A 16,377-nucleotide genomic window follows, 5' to 3' on the forward strand; every position below is an offset into this window, starting at 1 on the left:
TGGCTTTTATATAATATAAGGAGGTGTTGAATCATGTATATACTAGCTAAACGCTGTTCATATGGGTCTAGATTCAGAAACGTATGCGTAAGTACATCATCATTGTATTCGCCGGGACTGTCAGCCCATTGTACTGCTGACCTGGCTAATTCTTGTTCGTCCATGGAATCGAGCATGTGGTACCCCCTTCGATCTCGGAGTAATTTATCAGCGGCTTGGAATAAGTGTTCAGGGGACTTTGTATTTAACATAGGGTTTGGAAAATGTCTATTATATTCTGGACGTATTGGATGTACCGGATCATTAAAGCCTCTAGTATTATTATGGGGTCTTCCTCTACCTACATAAGCTATCGTTTCTACTTGCTCTGACTCTTGCTCCTCCTCCTCTCTGTTTAGGTCAGCGGTGTCTACCTCTAATCTTTCTTCGTGTATTCGTTCTACTTCTTTGCGGATCTTTCGGTACATGGCGACTATACATAACTGTTTATCATGTCTCCCTTCTGATACATTCTGGCCCCAAGTGACAAGTTTTTGCATTTCTTCCGGATTTACCCCAGGCCGGTCTTGATTTCTGATTACACAGTTTATGAGGAAACGTAACAGTTGTCCCTGTACCTCCGCTTTCTGGTACTCCATGGCTCTGCTAATACTTTCAGGACCTCGCCCTGACTGGACAAAGTGATATATATTTTCTAAATGTGTAATCATTCCTGGTAGTTTTGTTAAATATATTGCAGCTCGTCGAATACGTAATGATGACAGCAGCATTTCGTCCCGTTTACCGGGCACAGGATCATATCTACAATCTACTAGAAGTTCCTTAAGCATGTCGGGAGTTACTAGTTTGGGCGTACGTTGGTGTGCTAATTCTCTAAGGGTCGGTTTATTTCTCGGCGGTGTGGCAAACATATCTGTCGTACCTCCGGTAGCACCATCTGAGGTGCTAGGCACGAAAGGATTCGTTGGGCGTAGGATAGAGATTGTAGATGCGGGAAAAACTGTAGAGACGGACGGGTCTGTTGGAACTTGTGTAGGAGTTTGTAATTGCGGGGGTACAGACGTATGCTCTTGGTGTTGAACACCATCGGCAAGCGATGTGGGTGGTATGGCATTAGCATACTCGGGAGCTGCGTCATCTAGATAGGAGGAAAGAAAAACGTCCTTTGCTGTTTTGGGATGTGATTTGGGATATGCTTTTATCGGAAACAATGGAGGTGGCAAGTCTTTTGGTATTTCCGGAGTAGCCTTAGGTAACCCTTCGGCCAGAAGTGGATACATACCATTCATAAGGGCGTTTCTTTGTCTATCTACTTGTTCTGAGTTTACTCGGGTAACTTCCTTAAGTAATAGATTTTCTAGAGTTTTATTTGGATTCTCTCTACCTTTCTCTTCCTGTCTGTGTGCTTTTTCTGTACGTCTGTATGATTCTTTACGCCATAATTCAATGGCATCTTTCTGTGACTGTCTGGCTTTCTTTTTCCATAATTCTTCTTCTACTCTCATGATGCAATCTGCATCCCAGGTCCCCGTTACGGGCCATCTCTGACTCTCTGGTAATTCTTTGGTGTAGTCCACCCATAAATCAAGAAATAATACGGCATCTAGGCCATGCTTATGATACATAAAGTATCCTGGAGTGTCCCTAGGTGGAATGGGAACAGCTTCTTCGAGTACACCTTTTCTAGTTTTGATCTGTCTTAGTTTCGAAAAGAGCGGCATTTTTAGATCTTGTTTCTAGAACACACTTTATACGATGAACACAATAATGAACAGTCATTCACACCACAATATATAGAACGTATAAAAACATTTTAACATTTAACAGTTTTAACGAACAATGATAACTAATAGAAAACTAGTTACTGACATAATACTGACACTAGATAATACTTATTTATATGCAAAACATACTATATATACTGCTAAACAGTACAGATACACTGCTAAAACAGTGCAGACCGGATTTGTGTACCCAAACCCGTCTTGACCGGCACAGACTATGTGCACGTAAAATGCCTCCCCGGTAATGGTACTCACCGGGTAGCTCGGAACGGAAGGCCTCGGAACGGAACTGAAACTGGACCGGACTGGACTCGACTCGACTGGACTCGGAACTTCGGAACCTGGCGGGACTCTGTATACCTCGGATCTTGCTCTCTCAGCTAGGCTCTGGTCGGGATACTTCGCACTTCTCACCGCCTCGTCTGGGTTTTGATCGCAGCCTCAGTCGTCCCCGCTTGGCCGGAGGGAGATACAGGAAATCCTGCGGGTACGCGTTTTTGTCCGTTCAGCTGTGGCAGGAGACCGGGCCTGCAACGCACCGCCGGCGTGTGAGATGAGAAAGTGTCCCTATTCGGGCGCCAATTTATGTGGTAAATATTTCGTTACCGGTACTATTTTTTTTATGCGGTAAAGTCTATTAAGAATAACTCAGTAAATATAAGAGGCAGAATCCGTGGTATTAGAGGTTTTAAAAGGCTTTATTCCTATAAAAAGGAAGACAATTCGAATTGTGGGCCTTCTATTCCATCACCACGAAAGTTCAGGAAGGAAGGGAGCATACATTATTGACAGATAGACAGTTTTATAGAAAATACATTACAGTGAAACAGATGCAAGAGGCGTGACAGCTGATAAAAGGTGCATACGTAGCCAATAGAGGCGTAAACATGGGTGCAACTAAAATACGTCATTAAACATGATGTCACAAGTGGGTGGATCCATAAAAGAATCCTGCAATGTCAGCAGAAATGTTTGGCAAAGATGCGCACGCAGCCGCATGACGTGTGATTGACGTGCAACTAGAGGGTGAAGGGGACTTGACATTTAGCTCTACGTGTGGAGACAGAAGTCTGGGGTTATGTCAACCTAATCCCTAATCATATCTAATATCCTATGTTTAAAGAACTGTGTTATCCAAAAGGAGAGGTCTCTTAGGATAGAATCTTATTCTATACTGACTATACTGACTGTTAGTGCGTGTACAAGCGTCTAAGTGTCTACACTAGATGCGAGGGGGTAGGAATATTCCATGGTAACGGGGCTATGAATTACTTGCATGAGGACAGCGAGGCCTGGCCCCTTTGCACGGTAACTGGAGGAATGTTTACCTAAACTACTAGACAGGAATGCATCGGATGAGGAGCGAAGGAGATAATCTCGAAGGTGAAATACAGTTTTTGGCAGGCGACAGGCTGGATCAGGCACCGTTAGCCGCGCAAGGAGTAAGACAAAGTTCATGGTCACAGATGCAGGCTCAGACTGGAGCTTTCAGAGGCAGAAGGCAGGAAAAGGCTTGATGACAGAATTCGGGCCTACTCGCCTGAATCTGTGAAATGTGGAAAGTGAACTACATAAAGTCGGTGGCCTTTCATACTTAGGAATGGAATATCTGACCCATTCATGACGGATCTGAAAGAGTACATGTTGACGGTGGACGCACATATGTTTGCGTCTTCAGAACTGGAGGGGAGGGAACATACATGTACTTATAGCATGCACATGGAGCCGTTGGGGTCTACGATAGGGGACATAACTGATCACAAAATTCATATTTCCTCACCGGGTTAACGCCACCAGGACTTTACCCCAGCCACTCCCTCTCTCCATACTGCCGGGCCCGGAAGTATTTCCCCCTGAATTTGCATTTCCTCTCAGCAGTGTCCTGGTATTCAGATACCATGTCCCACATTTTTGCCTGTAATTCAGGGGATAGTGTTTGCTGCATTTGGGCGTCGAGGTGGTTGAGATCTTTTTCTAATTTGCCAAGAGTGGTGCGTATGTCTTTTAAAATCCCTCCCCCCTTGGCGATGCATATGCCTCGGGTGGTGACTTTAAATGCCTCCCATACCCTAGCATAGCTCGCCACTGACTGTGTATTTTGGGGGAAGAGATCTTCTATTTCAGCTTCCAGGTCAGTTTTAAAGACTGGGCCGAGGAGCGCATGGGTGGACAGATGCCAAGACCTGTACGGGGGTTCCACACGGGGGGGTAAGAGTCATTGAAACAGGTGAGTGGTCTGAATAGGTGCGCGGCAGATGTATAGTGCATGTGAGCACTGTGGAGAAGCACGTACCTTCGCAAGGCATCAATCAGACCATGAACTGCGATGAGGCCCTGAAGGCAGCGCTGGGCATTGGAGTGGTGATGCGGCTGAGGGTGTGATCTGTCCATAAGCAGATTCAGGGTAACTTTCCCAGACCGTATTCTCTGAACCAATGGCTATAATTTTCCCCCATAGGATATGGAAAAAATCAGGGTTGTCTATGTTGGGGCCATAGCAGCTGACAAAGGTAATAGAGTCAGATTCCAGTCTCCCCCCACATGATACAGTATCGCCCTGATGGATCCGCGTAAGAACCTATGGTGGTGTAAGGAAGAGTGCGTCTGATCAGTATTGTGGGGCCAAAAGCATATGTGGAAAATGAGGAGAAGCTGCGGTGTGTCACACAACGGGCTGAAAATGTGGGCGAAGAGTCAGGACCTAGATGGGTTTCCTGCAACATAGCACAGTGTACATTGTGTCTGGCTAGGTATGCTAAAATATGTCTGCGTTTGCATGGGTTCCCTAGGCCGCGCTCATTCCATGTCAGAAGGTTGTAGCTAGGGGGGCTAGGCTGGTTCCTCACGGGTGTACAGGTTATGCTGAGCGATGGGTAGTGTAGGCGTGTCTCGCAGATGAGTTACATAATAGTGAGTGTCTGTATCTATTGTGGAAAGCAGTGGTTTTTGAGTGAAATCCCTTCTCTCCTCCTCCCACATCAGCAGCCCAATCCTGCTGTGGTTTGTGGCCCTCCCTCCCCTCCCTGTATATCCCAACACAAAGTTCCCAATGGGGGAGTAAGTACAAATCTTTGTAACATCGGGGTACCAAACCAGGTAGGGATTACCCATTGGGTATTGGCTAGAGGGTAACACAGAGCCTCCTCGGTAGTACAAGGGTGCTCAGGGCAAATATGGTGTCTCAAATGTCATCATGATGTATCGTATTAGCGTGGGATCATCTCCGCACATACCATGTCCAATACAGGGGAAACATGCTGTACCTCTGCAGGTGTGTCTGTGTAGGAAAAATCTAACTCAGTCTATGTTGACAGTCTCAAGACGTAGTCGGCCTCTCACCAGAGTGTTTTGGTTTCTTCGTCATTCTACATCTGAGTGGTCCGTGGTGGAGGTGCGCGAAGCACCAGGTGACGTTTGGCCAGAGGGTCTCTTGGGCAGGGGCTTCAAAAAATCATCAACAAGTTGAGGCTGATTAAAAAAATGCTGTTTGTCCTGATAGGTGACTTTCAAACATGCTGGAAACAGCATGGCGTTCGTGATGTTGGCTTTCTGGAGTTTTCCCTTGACAAACAGAAACTTTTTACGGGCCTCCTGGACGGCCATGGTAAAGTCCGGGTATATAGAGATTGACGTGCCTTCGAAGGATAGTGGATGCTTTTCTTTTGTCAGCCGTAGGGCGGTGTCGCAATCTCGGTAGTTTAAAATCCTTGCGATGATCAGTTTTGGAGGGGCTCCTTGGGAAGGACGAGTGGCTAGTGAGTGGTGCGCTCTCTTGACCACCTGAAGCGTGGAGAAGACCTCTCTGCCAAATAGCATGGTAAGTAGGCGCTCAACTTACTCCTCTATTTTACTGGCGTTTGTAGATTCGGTTACAGCAAGAATTCGGAGGTTGTTTCTATGCGATCTTGATTCCAGGGCCTCGTTCTTGGCGGCGATGACTTTAAGAACCTTTTCCATATTGAGCAGTTTCTCGGTGCTTGCGGAGGAGGTATCTTCTAAATTTGACATACGTTGCTCAGTGTCTTTAATCCACTCTTCATGCTGGTTGAGCTTGTGTGTGAGGTTATCAAGGCTGGTGCACATGGAGTTCATCTTGGCCTCAATTGAAGCGAGGCTAGATTTCATTGTAAGAAGGAGATCTTTCAGGTCATCAGTGGACGTGGGTGCACCTGTGGTGGGGCGTTGGTCGCATCGTCCTCCACTTCATGCTGCATTCTGGCTGATTTGCGGGCGTCAAAGGTGAGTTTCGGCTGTCTGCTGTCCGTTTTCCCCATAGCATTTGCCCTGTGGTTGCCTGTTGGATTGGCAATGCCTGGAGGACAAGAGATGGGTGTAGCCGGGCAGGAGTGTGGCTCCGGCACTGCGAAGTGGCGAAAAGGGGGGCAGTAGTGCTGCTTCTGAGTTATTGTGGGTGGTAGCCAGCAGGTCGCGGTGGGCCAGAGCGGTAAGTAGGAATCTGCTCCACCAAGAAGAGCAATGGCAGCAAGTTCAGTGGCCCCCCGTCAGCGTGGTGGCAGACCAGCCAGTGAGGGCGGCACGTGACTTTGATGACGGTAGTGGAGTAGGCTCTGCGAGGGATGAAAATGGCCGGGGCGCGTGGTTATTTTGTGAGAGTTTACTGTGGGTACTGGAGGCAGCATAGTGGCAATGCCGCAGGTGGCGCCGGCTGTGGTACAGACAAAATAGCTGGTGACAATAGCTAATCAGGCCCCCCTCGCGGTTGGGTGTTTACCAGGCAGACGTCAGTCTGGTGAGGAGCGCGGTATTGCCTTTATTAATAGGATGTGTGCCGTTGGTCAAGTTCTTATGGGAGGAAGTCCTTAGCATCCGGGCTATGGTGTCCTTAGTCGAAAACAGGCTGCAGCGGTGGGGGGCGCACTGCCCTCACAATGGTGCCTTCAGCAGCAGGAGTAGTGGTGAGCACTAAAGCAGCTGGGGGTGTGCAGGGCCAGAGTCTATCAGCCCGGGACCGGCCCTGGCAGGAGTCAGAAGTGAGGATGGAGGGTGCCGGTGCTCCGGGGGTAGGCTCCCTGCTCCGGCTGGCAGGGCCGTCCAGAGTCGCGCAAGGCCCCAGGCAAGGTGCCAGTTTGCAGCAGGCTCTGTGCAGGGCAGGGCAGCTCAGTGAGGTCACAGAGGCAAGGAGCAATGAAGGGGGAGCGGGGATGCCACTAACCCACGGAGCCGTCCCTCTGCCCTAGGCAGTCTCCACTCACCGGAACCACAGGCATCCCAGCAGGCAGGAGGGCTCCCTCAGGGTGCGGCTCCGTCCGCGGCGGCCGAAGGCAAGCAGCAGCAGATCCGGGTACACCGGCAGTGCCTTGCAGGTTGGTTTCAGCGGTACTGACAGACGGACTCCCAAGGACATCGAGTTGCTTCAAGTGCATTCCCGACCGCATTCGGGGCCACGCCGCTGGTGATCGCCGGAGCAGGGTGCAGGGGCAATGGTGGCCGCTATCAGGCAGTTGTGGCCACCATCTTGAGGTCTCGGCAGCGCCGGTCTAGAGGGTTGATAACTCGCCAACTGGACTGATTTGAACACCGTGGTCCGCTGTAGGGTGTAGTGGAGGCGTGCCTATCCCACGGTGGCTGTTTTTGAAAAGTGCTAGTTCGGCATATGAGGAGGATATTGCTGTTTATGGGCCCGAGCTGCAAGAGCCTCACGTAAGCGCAGCCATCTTGCTTGCGCGCCCTCTAGCGCCCCCGTGCTGTTTTGATTCTTGCATCGGCAGGATAATGAATTGCATAGTATGCACAGTATTTATGATTCATGTCTTTTTGATCTATAACATGTACAATATATTACATTTTTATGTAAATTTGTGTGGAGTCTCTCTTGTGATGTATTCATTGTGTTTCTGTGTGAGTGTGTTTTGCAAATGCTTTAAACATTGCCTCTGGTGATAGGCCTGCATGCTCATCGCCAAGCTACCAGAGGGTGAGCACAGGTTTTCTTTGGTGTGTATTTGCCCAGACTAGAGTGGTGCATTCTGCCTGGCTTACAGGCATACCATAGCCAAACAGAAACCCCATTTCTAACATCAGCCATCCTCAGACTGTCTTGACGTCAAAGGCGAGCAATGGGCATGCTGCAGGGTTCAGTTATGTCCATCCCGGATTAGTTGGCCCAAATATGGCTATCCACTTAAAATCAACACACTAACTTTTGAGAGAAAGTAATCAGCTCAGAGTGCGTTTTAGGTGCAATTGGTCACTGCCCCATTTAATAAAAATTAACTTGGTTTATTGCTTCCAGACACTGCCCTTTCGACATCACAAATCAACAGATTTGTGGGTGATGTACGTGTTGGGCAAGCAGCCCATCTTCCTGGTAAAAGGTGCACAGTTTGACCTGCCCTTGGGATTATTCCTTTTCTTGGTCCGTGTTCAATGCACCTAAACATAATTTCTTCTCATGGCGGTATGTCAAAATATCATCCACAGACGTATTGTCTGAGATAAATATCATATCCGAAATATCGTTTACAAAAATATAATCCCATTGGTATAAAATTAATTAACTTCAGTGGAGCAATATTTTTGTGCTCAGGACACAGTAGTCATGTGAAACAACCTTCTGAAAACAATATTCCACTTCCATGCCATCCTTCTTTCTCTAGGATGATGATTTCAGAAAGACATGTGTGCTTCATAAAGATACTAGAGGGAGCGGAGAGCAGGAAGGGGCCATGCAGAGAGAAGGGGATTCTATGTCAGTCCACGGAGGCGAGGATTATGCTTCTCTTTTTTTTTACTGAAGCAAATATAGGAGCCAATCAAACTTTAAACTACATAGACCCGGAAGGACAGCCCCTTCCTAGTATGTACCATTCACCATACCCCCCAAAAGTATAAATGTCTCTGGCCCTGGTGTCCGTCCTCTTTCTTTGCTGCTGCAGCAGCAAGTTAAGTGCACTTTAACTTTGATACTTAGTGAAAAACTGTGATACTTTGGTGTTGTAATTGTTATTAATAATTGTTATTATTGATTACTGTTTTGGTCAAATTTGGCGAACTTTTCAGTATTCGCACTCCACCGCCCACTGTGGCATTTTGTGTGGAGCGGGAGCGGGACAGACGTGCACTGTGCGCCCGAGGACGGTCGCACACGTGTGACCAGACGGATCGGATTTTCACTACCGATCGGTTCCTCGTGCTTATGTGATCTCACCTGTACAGGTCCTCGGTCACTTCTGAACTCCCGAAGGGGGAAATAAACGTTAAAAGGGTACTGCCTTAAGGAAGATTGAGGGGTGGTTCCCTCCACTTGGAATTGACAATATATTCTGCAATTTCTGCAGGTTGCAAGTAAGCTGCAGGGTTAGTGTCTAATTAATAAGTCTAGGGGCAGGTTAGTAAATTTATCATTATTAATAAAAAAATATTGACACCCCTGGGTTTTCTCCCCCCGAACCTCCTCCACACCTCCAATTGCACAATGGTGTACTACGCCAGGGAGGTTGATCATTGGGCAGAATTAAATGAATATGCTGAATATGAAGAGGTGCCTTATGAGCACCAAATGGAGGAGCAGCTGGTGGAAGCTCTGGATACCCATGTCCAGTGTTCTGTGAATAAAAGCCTTGCTACCTTTCACTAAACCCCTGAAAAGTTATGGATAACGCAATTTTTACGCCTCACTGGGCGAATCCTCATGCCATTCCCCAGCTGAGGTTCTATCACGTATGGCATCGTCTGTCCTTAAGAGAACATGGTTGTGGCGGCACCCTCCCATCTGGTAATTCTTCACTCTTAACTACAGGGGAGGCGGAGGAGTCTTCTCCTGCTGCTCCGGACACATCTGAGTCCGATCAAGATTCGAAAGCCCGGAAGAAGGCGACAAAGCATAAACGCAAGTCCCATAATGTGGAAGACAAACAGCCTAATAAAAAAAATGTATTTGTCACCAAGAATATCGTCCACCCACGATCCACAGAATAAGTGCTGTGTGTAGATGTGGCACACTACATCCAGGAAAATCTCAGGCAAGGTTTTGAACGCAAGGTTTGCTCTATGCTAAGATCAGAATGCCCTCAGCCTTCCCTTCTGGGCACGGTGGCAGATACTCCAGAGTTGTATCCTAATATGGCCACCTTTATGAAGAAATTCAAAAAGGATCCTAAAAAAGGGCTAGATTGAGCTTGGAGGGGACGTCAAGACAAACTTCTTGACATCTCATGCCCCTCACCAAGATCCTCGATGCAGCGGTAAAGGCTAAAGATTCCAACACACTGCTGGACCCCACTGAGCTTCTGGAGTGGGCACAGGGGGCATTATGCTTCCTAGGCAACACAAATTGCGCCCTCTTGACTGAAAGAAGGAGATCGTTACTGATGCGAATGGATCTGCAATTGGAGGACATGGCCACGTCAGAGGCCAGAACCCTAGCCAATGGCCTGTTATTTGGAGACAAATTTGTTGAAGAACTGGGAAAGTACATGGCAACCTTTTTGGCCTTAGACAAGGCTCAGGCTAACATTAAGAAAGTTTTACATACTGGTCTTTTTAACAGGGCCGGACGCTTCAGGGGTCGAGCAACCGGCCGAGGTTTCAACCAGACCTCTACAGGTTTCGACCAACGTGGCCGAGGCGGAGCCCATCGCTCCAATTTCTATTCCACCCAGAAACATGGTGGCAGAGGCAAGCAGAACAAAAGGGACAGAACAACTCAGGAGACACCTCTTACTCCGGTAAATTTGGTGCAACCTGGGGAAGTTATGGTAGGAGGCCCGGATTACTTTGTTTCTGCACAAGTGGGAGAATCTGACGCACGAGTGCTTCAGACAGCAAGCACACACCCCTCCACCTCTACATTTTTCCCATGTAGAAATGTCATTCATAGACAAAGAAGTGGTCTCACTATTGGCAAAAGGGGCAATTTTGGAAATGTTTCCACATCCTCACAGCTTTATAAGGACAATCTTTCTCGTTCCAAAGAAGGATCAGGGTTTCAGACTAGTGCTGAATCTCAGGGAATTCAATGCCTTGGTAGAGTATCGCCACTTCAAAATGGAGGGCATACACTTACTAAGAGATCTTCTCTTAGAGAAGGATTGGATGGTGCGCCTTGATTTAAAGGATGCTTATCTGGCAGTACCCATTTTCCCTCCACATTGGAGGGTCTTACAGTTCCAGTGGAGAAACCAATGGTTTGAATTTTCAGCCATGCAATTTCGGACTCTTGTCCGGCCCTTGGTGTTTCACTAAATTGCTAAAACTAGTGGTTCATAGCTGAGAGAAAGCGGGGTGAGACTCATAATCTACCTAGACGATATCCTTATCATGGCACAGAGTGTGGATACAGTACTTCTTCATCTAGCTTGGACGATGCGACTCCTGCAGGAATTGGGATTCGTCATCAATGCAGACAAATCTATTTTAACACCGGCACAATCAATGGAATTTCTGGGGGTTTAGGTGAACTCGATTGTAGCACAGTTGCTATTACCAAAAAAAAAAATAGAAATCAAGAAAGAGTTGAGGAGAGCGCTTGTCTCTCCGACTATATCCTTGAGGACGTTGGCACGTTTGGTAGGTCTCTTAGCCTCATCAATTCAAGCGATATTTCCAGGGCCCCTACATTATCGAGCACTTCAGAGTCTGAAAATCATGCATTTATGCAAGGGCCTGAGTTATGTGGAATAGATTCTGCTATCCAGGGAGGCCAGGACAGAGACTGCCTGGTGGTTGAAACATATCGACGCGTGGAATGGCAAGGCCATATTTGCGTCAATACCAGAGGTAGTAATCGAATCCGATGCCAGCAGATGGGCCTGGAGAGCCCGGTGTGGGTCAGTTGAAACGGGGGGCAGATGGTCCCCGGAGGAACTGAAACTGCATATAAATTGCCTAGAGTTACTAGCGGGTTCATTTGCGATTCGAACACTCTCCCCACAGAAAGCGCGTTGCTGTATCCTCCTGCGGATGGACAATGTATCGGCAGTAACATACATCAATCTCCTGGGTGGCACGAGATCGAGTCTATTGGTGGAGATAGCCAAAGATTTCAGGCATTATTGCCTCCTACACCACATATCAGTGATGGCGGATCACATTCAGGGCAGCTCCAATGTGGTGGCAGACTGGAACTCTCGGTTCCTATGGTACTCCAGCGCTTGGAGATTACATCCCAGAATATTTAATGTCCTGAACAACAAGTGTGGTCCATGTTCAATAGACCTATTTGCGTCCAGACTACACACGCAACTCCCTCAATTCTACAGTTGGCGACCAGATCCTCTGGTGATCAACTCAGACGCATTTCTTCAATTGTGGACGACGGGTACGCTTTATGCCTTTCCCCCATTCACCATGATTCAGAGTATTGGCACAAATCCGCAGGAAGACAGTGGAGGTGAAATTGATTTCCCCATGCTGGAAAGCACAAGTTTGGCTCCCAGTGGCACTAGCCTTGTCTTGTTCTCCACCAGTAAGTCTACTATTGTTCCCAGAGATACTTGTGTATCCGCTGGGTCAACCCCATCCACTAGTGGTACGGGAACAGTTTTCACTCATGGCATGGAGACTTTCAGGTGACACTGGCAGATGCCAGGATTTTCGCAGGAAACAATGTTTTTCCAGTCACAGTCCTGGACACCCTCTACACACAAACAATACGAATCAGCTTGGCGTAGATGGGTTAGTTGGTGTTCTGAACGACAGGGGGATCTTGTGGGATCCGGAATCCATATGATCGTTAGCTTCCTTTCAGAAATGGCAAGTTCAGGTATGGCCTATCGGACGGTTAATAATTTCCATTCCGCAATCTCAGCAGGATATCCTCTTTGGATGGTAAACCGGTGGGAGAACATCCGCTGGTCTGTAAAATTGTAAGGGGCATCAGATTGGTTAATTCTCCAAAATCTAGATATTCCACACAGTGGGACTGTAGATGTGGTTTTGTGATTCCTCAGAAATTGGCTAGAAAATGACGGATAATCTCGCAAGCCATTGTCGGCGAAACTTACACTGTTGTTATGTCTTGTATCCTGCAGACGTGTTTCAGTTGTGCGAGCATTAGATCTAGCAGACACAGTATTTACTCCTACGGGAATATCAAAAAGAACAAACACGAATTCTAAATGTACTTCATATCTGTTTTTCCACATCATAGCAAGTTGTGTGTGGTGCAATGCTTGAAGTGTTATGAAGATTGCACTAGAGAATGTAGGACTGATGTAGCAGGTCAATTGTTGATTTCATTACAGAGACCTTCCCGCCCAATCACTGCAGCAACTTTGTCCAGGTGGGTTACTTGGTTGTTAAATCAAGCAGTTATTGATACTTCGGCATTTAGAGCTCATTCCGTGAGGGGAGCGATGGCTTCCAAAGCCTTTTCTGCTGGTTCTCGTTTAGAGGACATTATGACTGTGGCAGATTGGTCGTTTGATTAAACTTTCAAAACGTTTTATCATAAACCAATTGTTGATGTGGCATCTACGGTGGTAGCTCAACTTTACACTAGTGTAATACGAAGCCACCCTGGCCTGACATAGAATAAAAATTGTTCTAGTTTACACGTCAAGAATTTTCAATTCCATTAAGGACACGGAGGCGAGGCCTATCCCACACAGAATTAATGTGGTAAACATGTGTCAATGGTTCATAAAAAATATTGATATACAATTTGTATATATGTCTTAAATATTGTTGGGTTACCCGCCCTTGTGATATTGTTGAAGGATATCCTGTGAGTAGTGAATTACAGCTTATATTCTCTTTTCAGGAGATCAGAGCAAGGCGACCTGAAGTGTCAGGAAGGGTTACTATCAAGGTCATGTGAAGAAGCATCTTCGTAGAAGTTCTGGTTTGGGTCGATGAAATTAATCAACGCTGTTCAAGTTTATTGGGTCGAGTTATAGGACTAAAATTGTTGGTTCGCACAGAAAGAGGACGGACACAAGGGCCAGAGACATTTATACCTTTGGGGGGTATGGTGATTGGTGCATACTAGGAAGGGGCTGTCCTTCCTGGGTTATGTAGTTTAAAGTTTGATTGACTGCTGTATTTGCTTCAGTAAAGAAAGAGAAGCATAATCCTAGCCTTTGTGTCCTTAATAGAATTAAAAGTTGTTGATGCGTAAACTCCAAAAGAATTTTTCCAGCAGTAATAGCTACCATTAAATCCTTTGGAGTAGCCTAGCATCCTAAGGATTAAAACAGCCTGGTATTCCAACGTGGGTACCCCGCTTCACTTATAGTCAAGCACACTCTACATTTCACATGCAATGAGGAAAATGGTAGGCAATCCGGGCATAATACACAGATATACTAAATAAGGCCAGCTATTTGACTCGAGTTCAGGTAGAAAGGTCTGTAGACAGGTACTGGTAGCATAATAGCTGGTACATTAAGACCAACATTTATTATCCTATAAACTCTGACTCAGTTTCAGCCAGTGAGCTATACCATTTCAGGCAATATTCGGCATAGGTTCGTAATACATAATAGAACTGCTACACCACCTGAGCCCAGATCTTCCCAAGGTAATCTGACAGCGCATCCACATCAGTAGAACCCTGAAGTTCTCTATATGGAGCTCAGTTTGAAACCTACCTACTGAGTCATTAGACTAATTATACAATTAATATCAGTCAGTCCTTCATGGTTTTCACCAGGTCCTACGATTTGCCGCAGCAGTTTTCAGCACTGGTTCAGCAGATTCCACAGGTAAGCAGCTTGATCTCATTGTGTCAATGAGGTCTGACAGGCCATCTGCCACTGGGTCCCTTGTTGTTGCAGCTCTGGCACCTCTACAGGTAGATCTCTTAATTGCCACTTGTCAATGGCCAGGTGTCTCCATTCCTTCAGCCAATCTCACACCTCCTGAGGTGTTAGGTAATGCCACCTATTCCCATCAGCAATAGCTATAAGCTTTGATAGTACAGTATGGTGTATTTCAAACCAAGATCCCAGAGTTTCTTTGTTGTGTCAAAACATTGTCCCTGCCTCTGTACAACCAATGCAAAGTCAGGAAAGGGCAGCACTCTGGTGTTTTGGTAAGGAGTCCCACCACATTTCCCACGACCTGTAGGATGGCACGGCAGCCCCTACTGTTCACCCATTTTTCTGTGATCACGTGGAGTGGCACCCCAGCAGCCAGAGAATGAACCGGTACTCTGTGGGCACACATCTCAGAGAAAGAGAGCAGTAATAAACATTTCATCTAATCCTCTACAAATAGCTCCGCACTCAGGACCTAAGCTCTACCAGGAGCCTATGAATTATTGCTTTGAGAGCATCCTTTTGCATCTTCAACCCATTGAAAGATGAACCCCAAATACTCCATAAATTTTCATACACAGGCTTTCAATTTCATCATCTCTTCAGATACCACCTGCATTTCTATTTCAGACATCCAAACGCTTTCTGATATGTTTTTCAATCTTTCCACAAAAGGAAAAGCAATTGACTTAAATGGAATGTTAAATTCTAACACTTCTGGTGCTGGTATAGCTTCCAGCCCACTCCTGCAAGTAAAGAAGGGCTCGCTTTGGGCTCTTTTCTTAGCTTTGTGCTTTGCAATATGTAACAAATCCTCCCTTGGCAACTTCTGACTCCTCATTATATTTATTTTATAGTTTCTTACTTTAGGACACTCAACGGCAGTTCTGCCCCGCTACTCCCTAAAAATCCTCACTATCTGTATCCCTGCCTCCCTTAACCAAGCAGCACCCACAAAACTGTACTTGGTATATATTCTGGTATTTCTCATTCAAGGTACCACACTACCACCAAATCAGAGCTGAAACTTCAAAAACAAGTCCAACCAAAAACAGCGTGCCATGTGGAGTCACTGAATCAAAAGAAAATATTACTCTACAGCACAAGAAAACTATACTTAATTATCAACTGAAACCATAATATCTGAGAAAACTGTCACTGTCAAAAGTACAGTCAGTGTCGCAGGGTGGATGCATTACTCCACCTAACAAGTAGCCCCAATGGCTCAGTGAGAACATTACACTTATCACTGCTTATGCTGGGATGATCTTTCAGGAAAAGCCTTTGCATGCATGGGTTGGTCTATTAGAGGGCCACAAGGCAATTCTTCTTATCTGTTTTACAGACCCTTCTGGTCTTCATGGCTGTCCTGTGACAGAACAATCATAGGGTGCCTCAACACTTCAGCATCCTTAGAAGTAGCTCAATGTAAAGTGCTACAGCACATAAAAGTAAGAAAACATCTAGCAAGACTCCACTAAGAGAATCAGGGTGCATCAACAGTCAGCAGTAGTGTGCCCAGCAGCAGTATGCCCAGAAAGCACCTGGCAAGTGAGGCTATTGCCTTTGATGAACATTGGGATCTTTTACATCTGCTAACATCATATATGTGCTTGGGAAATCCTGCAAATGGTATCAGTGCAAATTTTATTGTGTGCATATTTGTATTTTAATGTTACGAAACTTTGAGTAATATACATCAATTGGTATTTTAGTCTATATTCAAACCCGTGCCATCAATATCCTACATATCCTTTATTTTGCCCACGTTATCTCAACTTGATTGATGGACTCCACCTGCTAAAATGCTACTGTGGGGGGAAACATAGCAGTTGGCTTAATTAAAAGAATACCCAAGTGACCTGCAAGTTTAA

The sequence above is a fragment of the Triturus cristatus genome, chromosome 7 (assembly GCF_964204655.1).
Source record: "Triturus cristatus chromosome 7, aTriCri1.1, whole genome shotgun sequence".
In the NCBI taxonomy this organism is placed as follows: Eukaryota; Metazoa; Chordata; class Amphibia; order Caudata; family Salamandridae; genus Triturus; species Triturus cristatus.